The sequence below is a fragment of the Suricata suricatta genome, chromosome 10 (assembly GCF_006229205.1).
Source record: "Suricata suricatta isolate VVHF042 chromosome 10, meerkat_22Aug2017_6uvM2_HiC, whole genome shotgun sequence".
Taxonomy (NCBI): domain Eukaryota; kingdom Metazoa; phylum Chordata; class Mammalia; order Carnivora; family Herpestidae; genus Suricata; species Suricata suricatta.
Genome location: NC_043709.1, coordinates 34,163,727 through 34,178,445, shown reverse-complemented (window position 1 = coordinate 34,178,445; position 14,719 = coordinate 34,163,727). Strand labels below are relative to the sequence as shown.

The window sequence follows — 14,719 nt, the reverse complement described above, 5'->3', positions numbered from 1 at the left end:
GGAAAGTGATCTGTTAAAGTACACTTCTGGTCATGTTCCTTCTATGCTTAATACCCTTTAAGGATACATAGTGCTCTTAAGATGTGGGCTAGAATTCTTCCCATGGCTCTCAGGACCCTACATCATGCAACCTCTAGTCTCTGTTCCAACTTCATGCTGTACTCATCTCCCTCTACTTTCTCTCTTCCAGTTTCATGTTAACCACTAGGAGTGTTGTTCTCACTATTTACATATATTTTTCCTTTTGTTTGGAGCACTCTTCTTTACCCTCTTAAATATCACTTTAAAGTTCACATATTCATTCCTCTAGAAATTTTTTTAACCTCCTGCTTTCAAATTTTTCTGTTAAGGGCCCTAGAGTTCTTTATCTGTTGCAATTTTAGTTGTTCAACTGACAATATAAAATAACAGTGGATTACATTTACAGATCATTTTCTTGAGCACAGTATTTTTTAAAGCTAACTAACATGTTTTTCTGCAGTCTGTCTACTCTTCTAAGATGGAATTTTGCACCGAATTTACCAACACACTGTTGGGAGGATAGGGGTTTGTGTGTATAATTCTGTGTGCATATTTATGCTTAATGCATTCAGATTTTGTTATAGCATCTTATGGGTCAAATCAGTGGCTGAAAAATATGAGAAAGACCTATTTCTCTCATATTTAGGGAAGGCTGTGTTTGTGTATTAACAGATTTGGGAAAGACCAAATTGGGCAACTGAGAAAGAAAAAGACACAAAGAAAACTGTGGTGGTTGACATATGAAAAAACAATAATCACAATCCCAGTCAACTTGAAATAAAATATTGTAAGCCTATTGGACTAGAGATATGATTTACTGCAATTATATTAGGCTTGATCTCGTGGAGGGAGGCCTTCCTAGGTAATAATTCTTTGATGCCCTGCCTTGTGACTTTGAATTGCCTAGCTTTCTTCATAGAAATGGCCTAAACTTGCTCTCATTTTTATTAATTTAAGTGTTCACCTGTGGTTTTTTTACAAAAAATTCTTTTCTTTAGCTTTCAAAATTTCTAGAAACAATAAACACAATTAGACATCTTCCTTAAAACTCAGAAATCAAATAAACTCTTTTTAGTTGAGAACTTTTTTTTTTGGAGTGTGGAAGAGAATATAAGACAAGTGTGTTGAACTTCCAACACCACATAGAAACAGATCAAAATATTTTAGGTAAATGTTTCATTCAAACTTCAACTCAGTTTTTATAATTCATGTTATCTAAATAGTGTGGATAACTTTCAGAGAAAACTTTGCTTCCCAATGAAAATACAATATAGGTCATACTTAGATGACTACAATGGACTCAAAGCTCCTATTAGATAAGAACATTTGAATCATAATCAAATTCTAACAGTTTTAACTTTGCGAGACTCCTGAATGCTACTCCAACTGGATTTTCTTCAAACTATGGAAAATGCAAGTTGGATGAGGAGGGAACATGCAAGGAGACACTAAAGTGAAGCATCATAATACATCTTGCTGGAGGTCTCTGTTTACTTTTTGAAAATAAAATCGTATGCTTATAGAAACATAGACATATTATGAAATAAAATGACAGTGCACATGCATTTTTAAGATGGAACATCAATTTTAAAAAGTTTGGCACTTGTGGTAGGCCCCTTTGATGTCTCAGTGTTTTGAAGGGCAATCTCCCAAATCTCTTTAAAGTTTAATTACATAATTTGTTTAAATAGTTTCAATAGAACAAAATAAAATATACATATGGCTGTTACCACAATTATTCAAAAATAATTCATGATGCCTTCCTAATACAGTCAACTGAATGGTATTCTGATTACAGAGGGATATGGCACAGTGAAAGAACATGGGTTGAGAGCAGAGAGATCTGGCTCCAAATCTTCATTCCATTACTTACCATCTAGGGTATTTATTTAACTTTTAGGTCTCTTTCTTGGTCCACTGAAGGGGGATGGAAATACTATTTTTTATATTTTATAACAGACAGAATCTTGTAAAGGAAATGGCTGTTGCTACACATGGGGTAGGCATCACCCTAAACATCTGTTCTCCCTTTACTGACTGAATTGAAATTGATAATAATTGACTGTACCTTATTCATATAGGTATCTTTAAGATACGAAATATTTAAAATATTTAAATTGTGTTCAGCACAGTCTTTGAGTTAGTTTCTAGGTATACCATTTGTTTTACCCCACCTTGAAGACTTTTTTTTGAAGGATAAATATATACCATTGATTTAACATGATCTTCATGAAAAGAAAAGGGTTTTATAACAAGTAAATCATTAACCCAAACGGGAAAACTAAAGGTGGAGCTGTTTGAAGAGAGAGTCAACAAATATTCATTGCATAATTCAGGATGTCCAAAACAGTATACTAGTGGTCAGGACAATATAGGAAATATCAATACAACTGATTAATATAATTAAAATAAATTAATAGTTATAATAATTATAATAAAAAACTAAGGCAAAACTTATTCTTCATTCTTATTCAAAATCAAATCCCAATTCTTACTATAATTTTCTTCTCCCATCCTTTCTATTTGTTCTCCCCTTCCTCCAGTTGCTTACTGCCAAAGAATAATACTTTTATAATTATTTTTTATTTATTTTACCTCCTTACCCTTTTCCCATTACACTCCTTAGCATTTTACTCACATATCAATCTTTAGCTGCCTTCTGGAGCAAGGTTTTCTCTCAGTTCTCTATTTTACTCATCAGCCCTGGGTCTCTCTGGGTATGTGTCTACTCTTCAGAGCCAAAATTTCGTGGGGCTATTTTAAGATTGATCAGGGTTTCATAAAGAGCCAGTTAACCCATAGAAGACACATGTTATTTGTGTTCTTCAACAAATTTGTACTAAGAAGAAATATGTTGACTTTTATCATATTGCTCTCTTTCAGTTGGTTCGGAAAAGGGATATTTGTTATCTCCAACATTTGGTGCATTTACTGTAACAGTTGGGAAAGAGAAGAAATAAAATTTGGAAACCAAATAACACCTAGACATAAATGCTTTGTTTAGAACTACAGAAGGTAAATTTGTCAGAATGAGTATATTTGGATATATTATTTTGTGTTTATTCTTCTTTTCTATTTACTAATTGAGAGTTTGTTATAAAAGGACTTTTTAAAAGGATAAATGAAAAGCCAGATAAGGAAATACATAGGATGAAGCCTGGACCATAAGCACAAGAGCTTTTATCCCTGAAGAATTTGGAGATGTCACCCTCCTGGTACGTGACACTATTTTGTTTTGATTTGTGGTAAAATACACTTAAGATTCACCATTTAACCATCTTTAAAGTACATGGTTCAGTGTGTTGGATACATTTTCATTGTGTAACCATTACCAGCATTCATCTTGTAAAACTGAAACACTTTCCTCCTTAAGCAATAACTTTCCATTATCTTTCCTCTTCTCTAGACCCTGTGCTACCACTGTGCTTTGCCTTTATAATTTTGACAACTCTAAGTACCTCATATAAGTGGGATCATAGAGTATTTGTCTTTTTGTGAATGACTTATTTCACTTAGCATAGTGTTCTCAAGGTTAATCCATGTTGTAACATATTGCAAAAAATTCCTTTTAAGGCTGAATAATATTCTATTGTAAGTATATACCACATTTTGCTTATCCATTCATCTGTGAATTGGAAACTTGGATTGCTTCCATGTTTTAGCAATTATAAAGAATACTGCTGTGAACATGGCTGTACAATGTCTGAGATCCCACTTTCAATTCTTTTGGGAATAGACACAGAAGTGGAATCGATAGATTATATAATTCTATTTTTTTAAGTAACTACCATATTGTTTTCCACAGTGACTATTTTTCATTTCCATCAGCAGTGCACCAGGGTTTCAATTCTCCCACCTCTTCAACACTTGCTTATGTTTTTGATCGCAGTTATCCTAATAGGTGTGAGGTTGTAACTCATTGTACTTTGTTTTTAAATGCTTTTATGGTTTTATTGAGAACTAATTTATATCCATTATGTAAGTTGAAGGCATACAGCATAATGATTTGGTTTACATGTTGTGAAACAATTACCACAATTTATTTAGTCAACATCTATCGTCTCATGTAGATACAGATTTTTTTTAATGTAGTTTAGATTTTCATTTCCCTAATGATTAGGGATGCTGAGCATCTTTCATAGGCTTATTGGAAATTTGTATATCATCTTTAGAGGTAGATCTGTTCAAGTTCCTTGCCTATTTTTGAAGTGATTTGGTTTCTAGGTTTTAGGAGATCTATTATATATTATCTACATATTAATCAATTATCAAATATAGAAGTTGCAAATATTTCCTCTTATTCTGTGGTTACCTTTTTCCTCTTTGCATGTTTTTTTATGCACATTTAAACTTTTTTTTCCCCATGAAGTCCAATTTGTCTATATTATATTCAAGAAACCATTGTCAAATCCAATATTGTAAAATTTTTTCCAAGTTTTTTTCTCAAAGTTTTTGGTCTTAAATTCATGTCCTTGATCCATTTTGAGTTAATTTTTCTATATGGTATTAGATAAGAGTTCAACATTATTCTTCGGCCCCAATATCCAATTTTTCTCAGTGCCATTTGTTGAAAAGACAGTCTTCTTCCCACTGAATTATTCGGGTACACTTGTAAAAACTCATTTGACCATATACATGAAAGTTAATTTCTAGCCTCCCTTCTATTCCAATGCTCTATATACTTGTCTTTATGCCAATACCAAACTGTTTTGATTATCATACATTGTAGTAGGTTGAAGTCAGGAACTGTGAGACTTCTGGTTTTGTTATCAAGACTATTTTGGCAATTTGAGATCCCTTATGATTTCTTATGAATTTTAAGATGGGTTTATCTGCATCTGCAAAAAAATGTCATTGGGATTTTGATAAAAAATATTGTCTTCTAATCTAATAACATGGGCAGTGTTTTCATTTATTTATTTCTTTAACTTCCTTCAATGCTTTTTAATTATCACTCTCTTTCACATCCTCCATTAAATTTATTCCTAAATATTTTATTCTTGATGACATTGTTTCCTTTTCAGGCTGTTCATTGTTTATGTCTAGAGGTGTAATTGATTTTTGCATCCTGCTAATTTTCTAAATTCATTTATTCTAACAGTTTTTTTTTAACCTTGGGGTTTTCTGCATATAAGATCATTTTACTTGTAGAGATAAATTTACTCCTTTCCAATTTAAATGCCTCTTTTTTTTCTTCCCTAATTGCTCAGGCTAGAATTACCAGTACTATGTTAACTAGAAGTGGTGAAAGTAGGCATCTAACTTTGTTCCCCAACTTAATAGTGAAAGGAAAGTGTTTCCTCTTAGTATGGTGTTCACTGTAAGTTTTACATATGATATTTATTATATTGAGGTGGTTTCCTTCTATTCCTAGTTTATTGGGTGTTTTGTCATGAAAGGTATTCGTTTGTCACTTTTTATGCAGCATTTAATGTGATTATTTTTCCTTTATTCTGTTGATATGGCATTGGTCAGTTTTCAGATGTTGAAATATACTTATATTCCAGGAATAAATCTCATTTAATCATGGTGTTTAATCCTTTTAATGTGCTGTAGAATTCTGCTTAGTAGTATTTTTGTTAAGTACTTTTGTATCAATGTTTATAAAGGATATGTGTCTGTTGTGTTTTTTTCTTGTATCTTTGGCTTTTCCTTCAGGATAATTTTGATCTTATAGAATGTATTCTCTTTTAGAAGGATTGGTATTAGTTCATCTTTAAATGTTTGGTAGAATTCACAAGTGAAGCCATCCGGTCCAGGAGTTTTCTTTGTTAGATTAAAAAAAAAATTGTAATGTTTTAAAATTTATTTTTGAGACAGAGCATGGCAGAGGGAGGGGCAAAGAAAGAAGCAGCCACACAATCTGAAGCAGGCTCCACGTTCTGAGCTGTCAGCACAGAGCCAGAGGCGGGGCTCGAACCCATGAACATCAGATCGTGACCTGAGCCGAAGTCGGATGCTTAACTGACTGAGCCACCCAGGAGCCCCACTTTGTTGGATTTTTTATTACTGATTCACTTTCTTTACTAGTTTTACATCTATTCAGATATTCTATTTTTTAACGATATCTTGGAAAGATTTGTGTTTTGTTGATAGAATATTCATAATACTCAATAATCCCTTTTATTTCTTCATTATGGTTTGATAGTTTTAGTCTTTGAAAAGATCAACAAAATTGACAACCTTTAGCTAGATGTATCAAAGAAAACACTTTTGATTTCACTGATTTTTCTCCATTTTTCTACTCTACATATCATTATTTCTGCTCTACTTTTTGGCTTATGTTGTTCTTTATCTAGTCTTTAAAGTTACATTGTTGATTTTAGATCTTCTTTTAAGTATCATTATTTATAGCTATAAATTTAAATTTCTCCCTTAACACTTCTTTTGCTGTGTTACTATGTTATGTTTTTGTAAGTATTTTCTAATTTCCTCTGTAATAACTTCATTGATCCATTGATTATTTTTAATGTATTATTTTTCGTCTTCACCATTTTGTTAATTTTCTAGTTTCCTTTTGTTTATTTCTACCTTTATCCCTTTGTGGTCAGAAAAGACACTTTGTATGACATATATATCTTTTAAAATCTACCATGACAATCTGTGGCCTAATGTAAGGTCTATCTTGGAACATATGTATTCTGTTGGATTGTTCTCTATATATGTTACATCTATTTGATTTTATTGTATTTTTTAGGTCCTCTCTTGCCATATTTCTCTTCTGTCTGGTTGTCCTATTCATTAAAAGTTTCTGAGTAGTATTGAGAACTGTCTTTTTCTCCCTTCAATCTGTCACTTTTTTAAATACACTTTAATGATCTGCTATTAGGTGTATAAATATAACTGTTATGTCTTCTTGTTGCAGTAGAACTTTAATATATAATGTCCTTCTTTATCTCTTGTAAAAGAGATTTTGTGTGACTTAAAGTTTATTTTGGGGTTGTATGGATGGCTCAGCTGGTTAAGCATCTGACTTCGGCTCAAGTCATGATCTTATGACTCATGGGTTCAAGCCTTGAACCAGGCTCAGAGCCTGCTCCAGATTCTGTGTCTCCCTGTCTCTCTTACCTTCTCTCACAAATAAATAAATGTTTTACAAAGGAATAAAAGGTCTATTTTTTCTGGTGACTCAGTCTATTGAGTCAGACTCTTGATCTTACAGTTTGTGAATCGCTGTGCTGACAACATGGATCCTGGTTGGGATTCTTTCTCCCCTGCTTGTGCTCTCAAAATAAACTTTTTTATAAATTTATTTTGTCTGATGTTAGCATAATCACCCCCCTACTCCATTTATTTCTTTTTAATTACTTTATGGACTTTTTTCATCCTTTCACTTTTAACCTATTTGTGTCTTTAGATTTCAAGCAGATAGCATATTGTTAGATCATGTTTTTTTGTAATCCATCCTGCTAGTCTCTGTCTTTTGATTGGAGAGTTTCATTCATTGAAAGTAATTACTGATTTAAAAAAAAAAAGGACTACATCTGTCATTGTGCAATTTAGTCTCTATACATTTTACTGCATTTCTGTCTCTAATGTCCTGCATTACTGTCTTTTGTTATATTTGGTTGTTTTGTAGTAAAAGTGTTTTAATTCCCTTCTCATTTCACTATGTGTATTTTTTATATCTATTTTCCTTTGTGGTTACCTTGGAGATTACATTTAATATCCTAAAGTTATAACATTCTATTTTGAATTTATATTAGCTTACATCTATAACATATAAAACATATAAAAACTGTTCTTTTAGAGCTTTATTTTCACTACTAATTGTTAATGTTACAAAATTACATATTTATATATTATGTTTCCAAACACAAACTAATATTTTTAATGCATTAGTCTCTTAAATTATATAAACATTAAGAGTTACTAGCTTTAACATTAATAATTTTTTCTTTAAATGTATCAATCTCAAATCATGTAGAAAACAAAAAGTGGTTACAAAGCATTGTTATAATATTAGAATTTATATTTCTCATACAACATAAAGTTACTGACTACTATTTTACTTTTTAGGAGTCATTTGCATATATCTGGAAGGGAAGGTCTAGTACTCACAGAACTGTCCTGCTCTTGCTTATCCGGGAATGTCTTCATACTGCTCTCCTTCATACTAGACAGTTTTGCTGGATATAAAATTCTCAGTTGATACTTTTTAAAAGCACTTTGAATATGTTGACCCATTGTCTTCTGGTTTCTATGGTTTCTGATGAGAAATCTTTTTATCTTATTATATGTGATACTTTGCTAATTTCAAAATACTCTTTGTCTTTGAATTTTTTATTATAATGTGTCTCAGTAAGGGTCTCCTTGAGTTCATCTTATGGAAGTTCTTTGAGCTTCTTGGATGATTATATTCATGTCTTTAATCACATTTGGGGAGTTTCTAGTTATTGTTTCTTCAAGTGTTCTCTCTGTCCCTTTGTCTCTCTTCTCCTTTTGGAACTCTCATCATGTATATGTGGTATGTTTATCTCTTTTCTCTTCCCTACTACTAAGATGTCTCTCAAAACTTTAAGGAGACTATTTTTATTGGCATCTTGTAGATGAGGTTATGCTATGGCCTGCCAGTGTGCTTAATGGGAGGATTTTCATTCGGACCAACATTCAGGCTGATTGGAAGTCAGACCTTCAAGCAGCACATCCTGATACCAAGCAACCAATTTTGCCACAAGAAAAGAGAATTACAAGCCAATATCCCTGATGAACACAGATGCAAATTAAAATCAAGAATGTAACATGATTTATTCCAGAAATGAAAGGATGATTCAACATCTACAAATCAATGATAGACCATATTAACAAAGTATAGAATAAGAAAATATACGATCTAAATAGGTACAAAAGAGCACTTGAAACCATTTACCATCCATTTATGATAAAAACTTGTAAAGAGGAGCAAACCTCAACATAATAAATGCCATATGTGACAAGCCCACAGCATCTTACTCAGTGGTGAAAAGCCGGAAATATTTCATTTAAGATTAAGAACAAAACAAAAGTGGGATTCAGCAGCAAGATGGCTGAGAAGTAGAGAGCTCCATACTTTTTCACCAGCCTACATTTCTAAAACCAAGAAGGACTGAGGCCATTGGACACTGAACCACAAGGGTCTGGGAGGAAAAGAGACAGAGTCCACTAAGAAGACAGCCTCATAGGTGCGTGGTTGTGAACTAGGGAAGATAAAAACAGGCCAAGACCTGGAGTCACAGAGGGGAGGGAGCCCCCTCCATGGAGAGTTGTGGAGAGAAGAGGGGAAGAGAAAGAGTGGCTGAAACTGCTAAAAAGCTGTCTCCAGAGAAGAGGAAAAACCTCAACCCAGGATGGAGAGGAACCCTAACATCCCATCTGTAACTGCAGGGCATTCAGAGAGAGATTTTTTTCTCTAGCTGTGGAGCTTTCTAGGGGCTAGGTGCCCCGATCCCAGGTAGCACCAGGAGAAACTCCTCCCCTAAGCCCCCTACTGGATCCCTGGCTAGGAAGCCGCGTGGCCTGCTGGGGTACATTTTGGGTGGTATCAGTAAAGTAAGATCTGGAAACAAGGTGGGGCTTGGGAAATACAACTGAGCCTACCTGGGCTGTGCCTGTGGCACAAGGAGATCGGACCCAAAACAGTAAGTTACAATGACACTTGGCTGGAGAAGGGACTGGGGTGCTGCCATTTTTCTCCCCACAATCACCAAGACAGGGCCTCAGGGAGTGACCCAGAGGCGAGACTCACCTACACCAAACCATGCCCATCCATGCTGGAGAGCTGCCTTTTTATTTTCTGGAGCCCAGGCAAGACCAACGTTGATGCATTGCCATGATTAACTCTGTGTCAATTCTTGCTATTCAGATATATTTTCCATCTCCCCTCTGCTGGACTGGGCACTCTGGTCATTGATTGGATTAAATGTCACTGTTTAAGCAATTCTCTTGATGTACATTCCACACCTCCGTCACTACCTTCCTTTCTCTTTCTGAAATAATCAGATTATATACTTTCTTTGGGTAACATTATCTTCGTTTTTTTTTCCTCCTCACCTCCTAACATATTCTCTTCTTTCTCTCTGAATTAAGCCTTTTAGTCTCTCTGTTCAATGTTCAATTTTGCTTCCTCCCCACCCCTGTCACTTCTCTCTTTGTATATGATCTTCCATCAGCACTGCCTCCACCCTGCTCTTTATTTGTAGCTGGAATTTGGTTGTCCTCTGTTGTTTTTGTGCCCCCCCTTCTGTTTTTCTTTTCCCTTCTGATTTGCTTGCTTGTTTGACTTGTTTGTGAGTTTGCATGCTTTTGTTCCCTTTGTGTTTGTTTTTCTTTTCAGGGCTACCTCAAGAAATAAGCCAAAGTGCACATGATGGAGAGTCCCAAATTTCAATATGAGTAGAGAAATAAAACAACCAATGGCACAAGAGAAACCAAGGGACACCATTAAATGAACACTTCCTGAATGGACAGGTCCTGGACAGTCTATAAGCCATCTTTAATAAAGCAATACTCACAGGTGAAGAGTGCATAACAAGCTTTTAAAACGGACAAGAGACAGAAAGCTAGCCAAAATAATGAAATGGAAAAACTCTTCTTTAAAGAGATTCTAGGAAGGAGTAGTCACAGCTACAGAATTGCTCAAAACAGATAAAAGCAACATAACTGAGCAAGAATTTAGAGCAGTTGTCTTAAAATTAATCATTGGGCTTGAAAAAGGCAGGGGAGATATCCTGCTACAAAGACTATGGACCTTAAAAATAGTTGTGATGAATTAAAAAATGCGATAAATGAGATGCATAATAAAATGCATGGATTGAAGAGACAGAGGTGAGAATAGGTGAATTAGAAGACACAATTATAGAGAAAGAGGAAGCCTAGAAAAAGAGAGCACCTATCCAAGAGTACAAAAAGAGAATTTGAGAACTGAGTGATACAATCAAATGGAACAATATCCCTAGCAGAGGAATTCCTGAGGAAGAAGAAAGAGTGAAAGGCACTGAAGGGGTACTTGAACAAATTATAATTGAGAACTTCCCCAATCTGGAAAATGAAATATACATTAAAATCTAAGAGGCACAGAGGACTCCCCTCAGATGTAACTTGAATCAACTTTCAGCATGACATATCATAGTGAAACTGGCAAAATATAAGGAGAGAATTCTGAAAGCAGCTAGGGATAAAAGCACCCTAATATACAAAGGAAAATCTATCAGAGTGGTGACAGACCTATCTACTGAAACCATAGGGCCTTAAAGGAATGGCAGGAAATCTTCAATGTGATGAACAAAAAAAATATGCAGCCAAGAATCCTTTATCCAGCAAGCCTGTCATTCAGAATAGAAGGTAGGATAAAGCCTTTCCCAAATAAACAAAAATTGAGAGACTTAATCACCACCAAATGAGCCCTATAAGAAATACTCAAAGGGACTTTATGAGAGAAATGTTACAAGGAATGCAAGCTACTAGAGACACCACTACAAGCATGAACACTACAGAGAACACAATGAATCTAAACCCATATTTTTCAATAATAATAGTGAAGGTAAATGGACTAAATGGTCCAATCAAAGGCATAGGGTAGGAGAATGGTTAAGAAAACCAAACCCATCTATTTGCTGTCTACAAGAGATTCATTTTAGACATGAAGAGACCTTCAGATTGAAAGTAAGGGGATGGAGAAATATCTATCCTGCAACTGGAAGTCAAAAGAAAGCTGGAGTAGCCATACTTATATCGGACAAACTGCACTTTAAAGTAAAGGCAGTAACAAGAGATGAAGAAGGGCACTATATAATAATTACTGGGTCTATCCATTAGGAAGATCTAACAATAATAAACATCTACATGCCAAATTGGGGAGCACCAAAATATATAAAACAGTTAACCACAAACAGAAACCATCTTATTGATAACAATGTGCTAATTGCAGGGGATTTTAATACTCCACTTACAGCAATGGATAGATCAAATAGAAAATCACTAAAACAATGGACCTGAACGACACATTGGAACAGATGGATTTGACAGATATATTTAGAACTCTACATCCTGACACTAGGGAATTCACTCTCTTCAAGTACAGATGGTAGATCCTCCAAGATAGATCACATACTGGGTTATAAAGCAGCCCTCAATAAATATAAAATAATTGAGATCATGCCATGTACATTTTCAAATCAAAATACTATGAAACTTGAAATCAATCACAGGAAAAAGTCCATAAAACTTCCAAAAACATGAAGGTTAAAACCACCCCACTAACAAATGATTGGGCCAATCAGGCATTAGGGAAGAAATTAAAAAATATATGGAAACAAATGAAAACAAAAATACAATAATCCAAACTCTGGGATGCAGCAAAGGCAGTCCTAAAAGGAAAGTATATTGCAATCCAGGCCTATTTCAACAAACTAGAAAAAACGCAAATACAAAACCTAACAGTGCATCTAAACAAACTAGAAGGAGAGCAGCAAGAGTACCCCAATCCCAGCAGAAAAAGAGAATAAAGATCAAGGCACAAATAAACAGCGTAGAATTAAAAAAAAAAAAAAAACAGTTGCAGGTCAATGAAACCCAAGAGTTGGTTTTTTGAAAAAAAAAAAAAATTTGATAAACCTCTAGCCAGGCTTCTCAAAAAGAAAAGACAACCCAAATAGACAAAATCATGGATGAAAATGGATCTGTTACAACTGATCCCTCAGAAATACAAGCAATCATCAGAGATTACTATGAAAAATTATATGCCAACAAATTGGACAACCTAGAAGAAATGAACAAATTCCTAAACACACATGCACTACCAAAATTCAAACAGGAAGAGATAGAAAATCTGAACAGACACATAACCAGTGAAGAAATTGAATCAGTTATCAAAAATCTCCCAACGAAGGAGAACCTGGGGCCAGATGGCTTCCCTAGGGAATTCTACGAGACATTTAAAGCAGAGTTAATATGCATTCTTCTCAAGCTATTCCCAAAAAATAGAAATAGAAGGAAAACTTACAGACTTATTCTATGAAGCCAACATCACTTCGATTCCCTAACCAGAGACCCAACAAAAAAAGAGAACTATAGGCCAATATCCTTGATGAATACAGATGCAAAAATACTCAACAAGATACTATCAGATCAATTTCAACAGCATATAAAAAGAATTATCCACCATGATCAATTGGGATTCATTCCTGGGTTACAGGGCTGGCTCAATATTCAAAAATCCATCAATGTGATATATTACATTAACAAAAGAAATGATATAAACCATATGATCCTGTCAAAAGATGCAGAAAATGCATTTGACACAATCAGCATCCTTTCTTAACAAAAACCCTCAATAATGTTGGGGTAGAAGGAACTTATTTAAACATCATAAAAGCCATTAATGAGAAGCCGACAGGTCATATCATCCTCAATGGGGAAAAACTGAGAGGTTTCCCCTGAGATCAGGAACACAACAGAGATGTCCATTCTCACCACTGTTGTTTAACATAATCCTGGAAGTCCTAGCATCAGCAATCAGACAACAAAAGGAAATAAAAGGCATCAGAATTGTCAGAGATGAAGTTAAACTTTCACTTTTCACAGATGACATGATACTCTACATGGAAAACTGACAGACGCCACCAGAAGTCTACTAGAACTGGTCCATGAATTCACCAAAGTCGCAGGGTATAAAATCAATGTACAGAAATCAATTGCATTTTTATACACCAATAATGAATCAGCAGAAAGAGAAACCAAGAAATTGATCCTCTTCACAATTGTACCAAACCCATAAAATACCTAGGAATAAACCTAACCAAAGATGTAAAAGATATGTATGCTGAAAACTATAGAAAACTATGAAGGAAATTGAAGAAGACACAAAGAAATGGAAAAACATTTCATGCTCATGGATTAGAAGAATATTGTTATAATGTCACATTACCCAAAGCAATCTACACATTCAAATTAAATCAAATCAAATCATGATCCCAATCAAAATTGCATCAGCATTCTTCTCAAAGCTAGAACAAACTATCCTAAAATTTGCATGGAACCACAAAAAAAAAGCCAAAAGCCAAAGTAATATTGAAGAAGAAAACCAAAACGAGAAGCATCACAATCCAGACTTTAGTCTCTACTACAAAGTTGAAATCATCAAGACAGTATGGTATTGGTACAAAAACAGACACATAGACCAATGGACTAGAATAGAGAACCCAGAATTGGACCCATAAATGTATGCCAATTAAACTTTGACAAAGCAGTAAAGAGTTTCCAATGGAAAACAGACAACCTCTTTAACAGATGGTACTGGGAGAACTGGACAATAATATCCAGAAAGATTAAACTAGACCACTTTCTTACATCATACACAAAAATAAACTCAAAATGAATGAAAGATTTCAGTGTGAGATAGGAAACCATCGAAAGCAGGAAACAACCTCTTTGACCTCATCCACAGCAATTTCTTACTTGACACATCTCCAAAAGTAAGGGAATCAAGAACAAAAATGAACCATTGGGACCTCATCAAGATAAAAAGCTTCTGCACTGTAAAGGGATCAATGAAATTAATAGTCAACCAATGGAATTAGAAAATATAGTTGTAAATGACATACCGGATAAAGGGCTAGATTCCAAAATCTACAAGGAACTCACCAAACTCCACACCTGAAAAACGAATAATATAGTGAGTAATATAGAAATAAGCAGAAGACATAAATAGACACTTCTCCAA

The 14,719-nt window shown here is 34.4% G+C and overlaps 1 long non-coding RNA gene across 1 annotated transcript in view; it reads left to right on the top strand.

The window, feature by feature from the left end:
* Positions 1-2,908: 2,908 nt before the first annotated feature.
* The window catches only part of LOC115305685, a 31,623-nt gene continuing 19,812 nt past the window's right edge, over positions 2,909-14,719 (top strand). The window contains exons 1-2 of the long non-coding RNA XR_003914939.1: positions 2,909-3,036; positions 3,125-3,236. This is a non-coding gene — a long non-coding RNA (uncharacterized LOC115305685). The remainder of the gene's footprint in view (positions 3,037-3,124; positions 3,237-14,719) is intronic.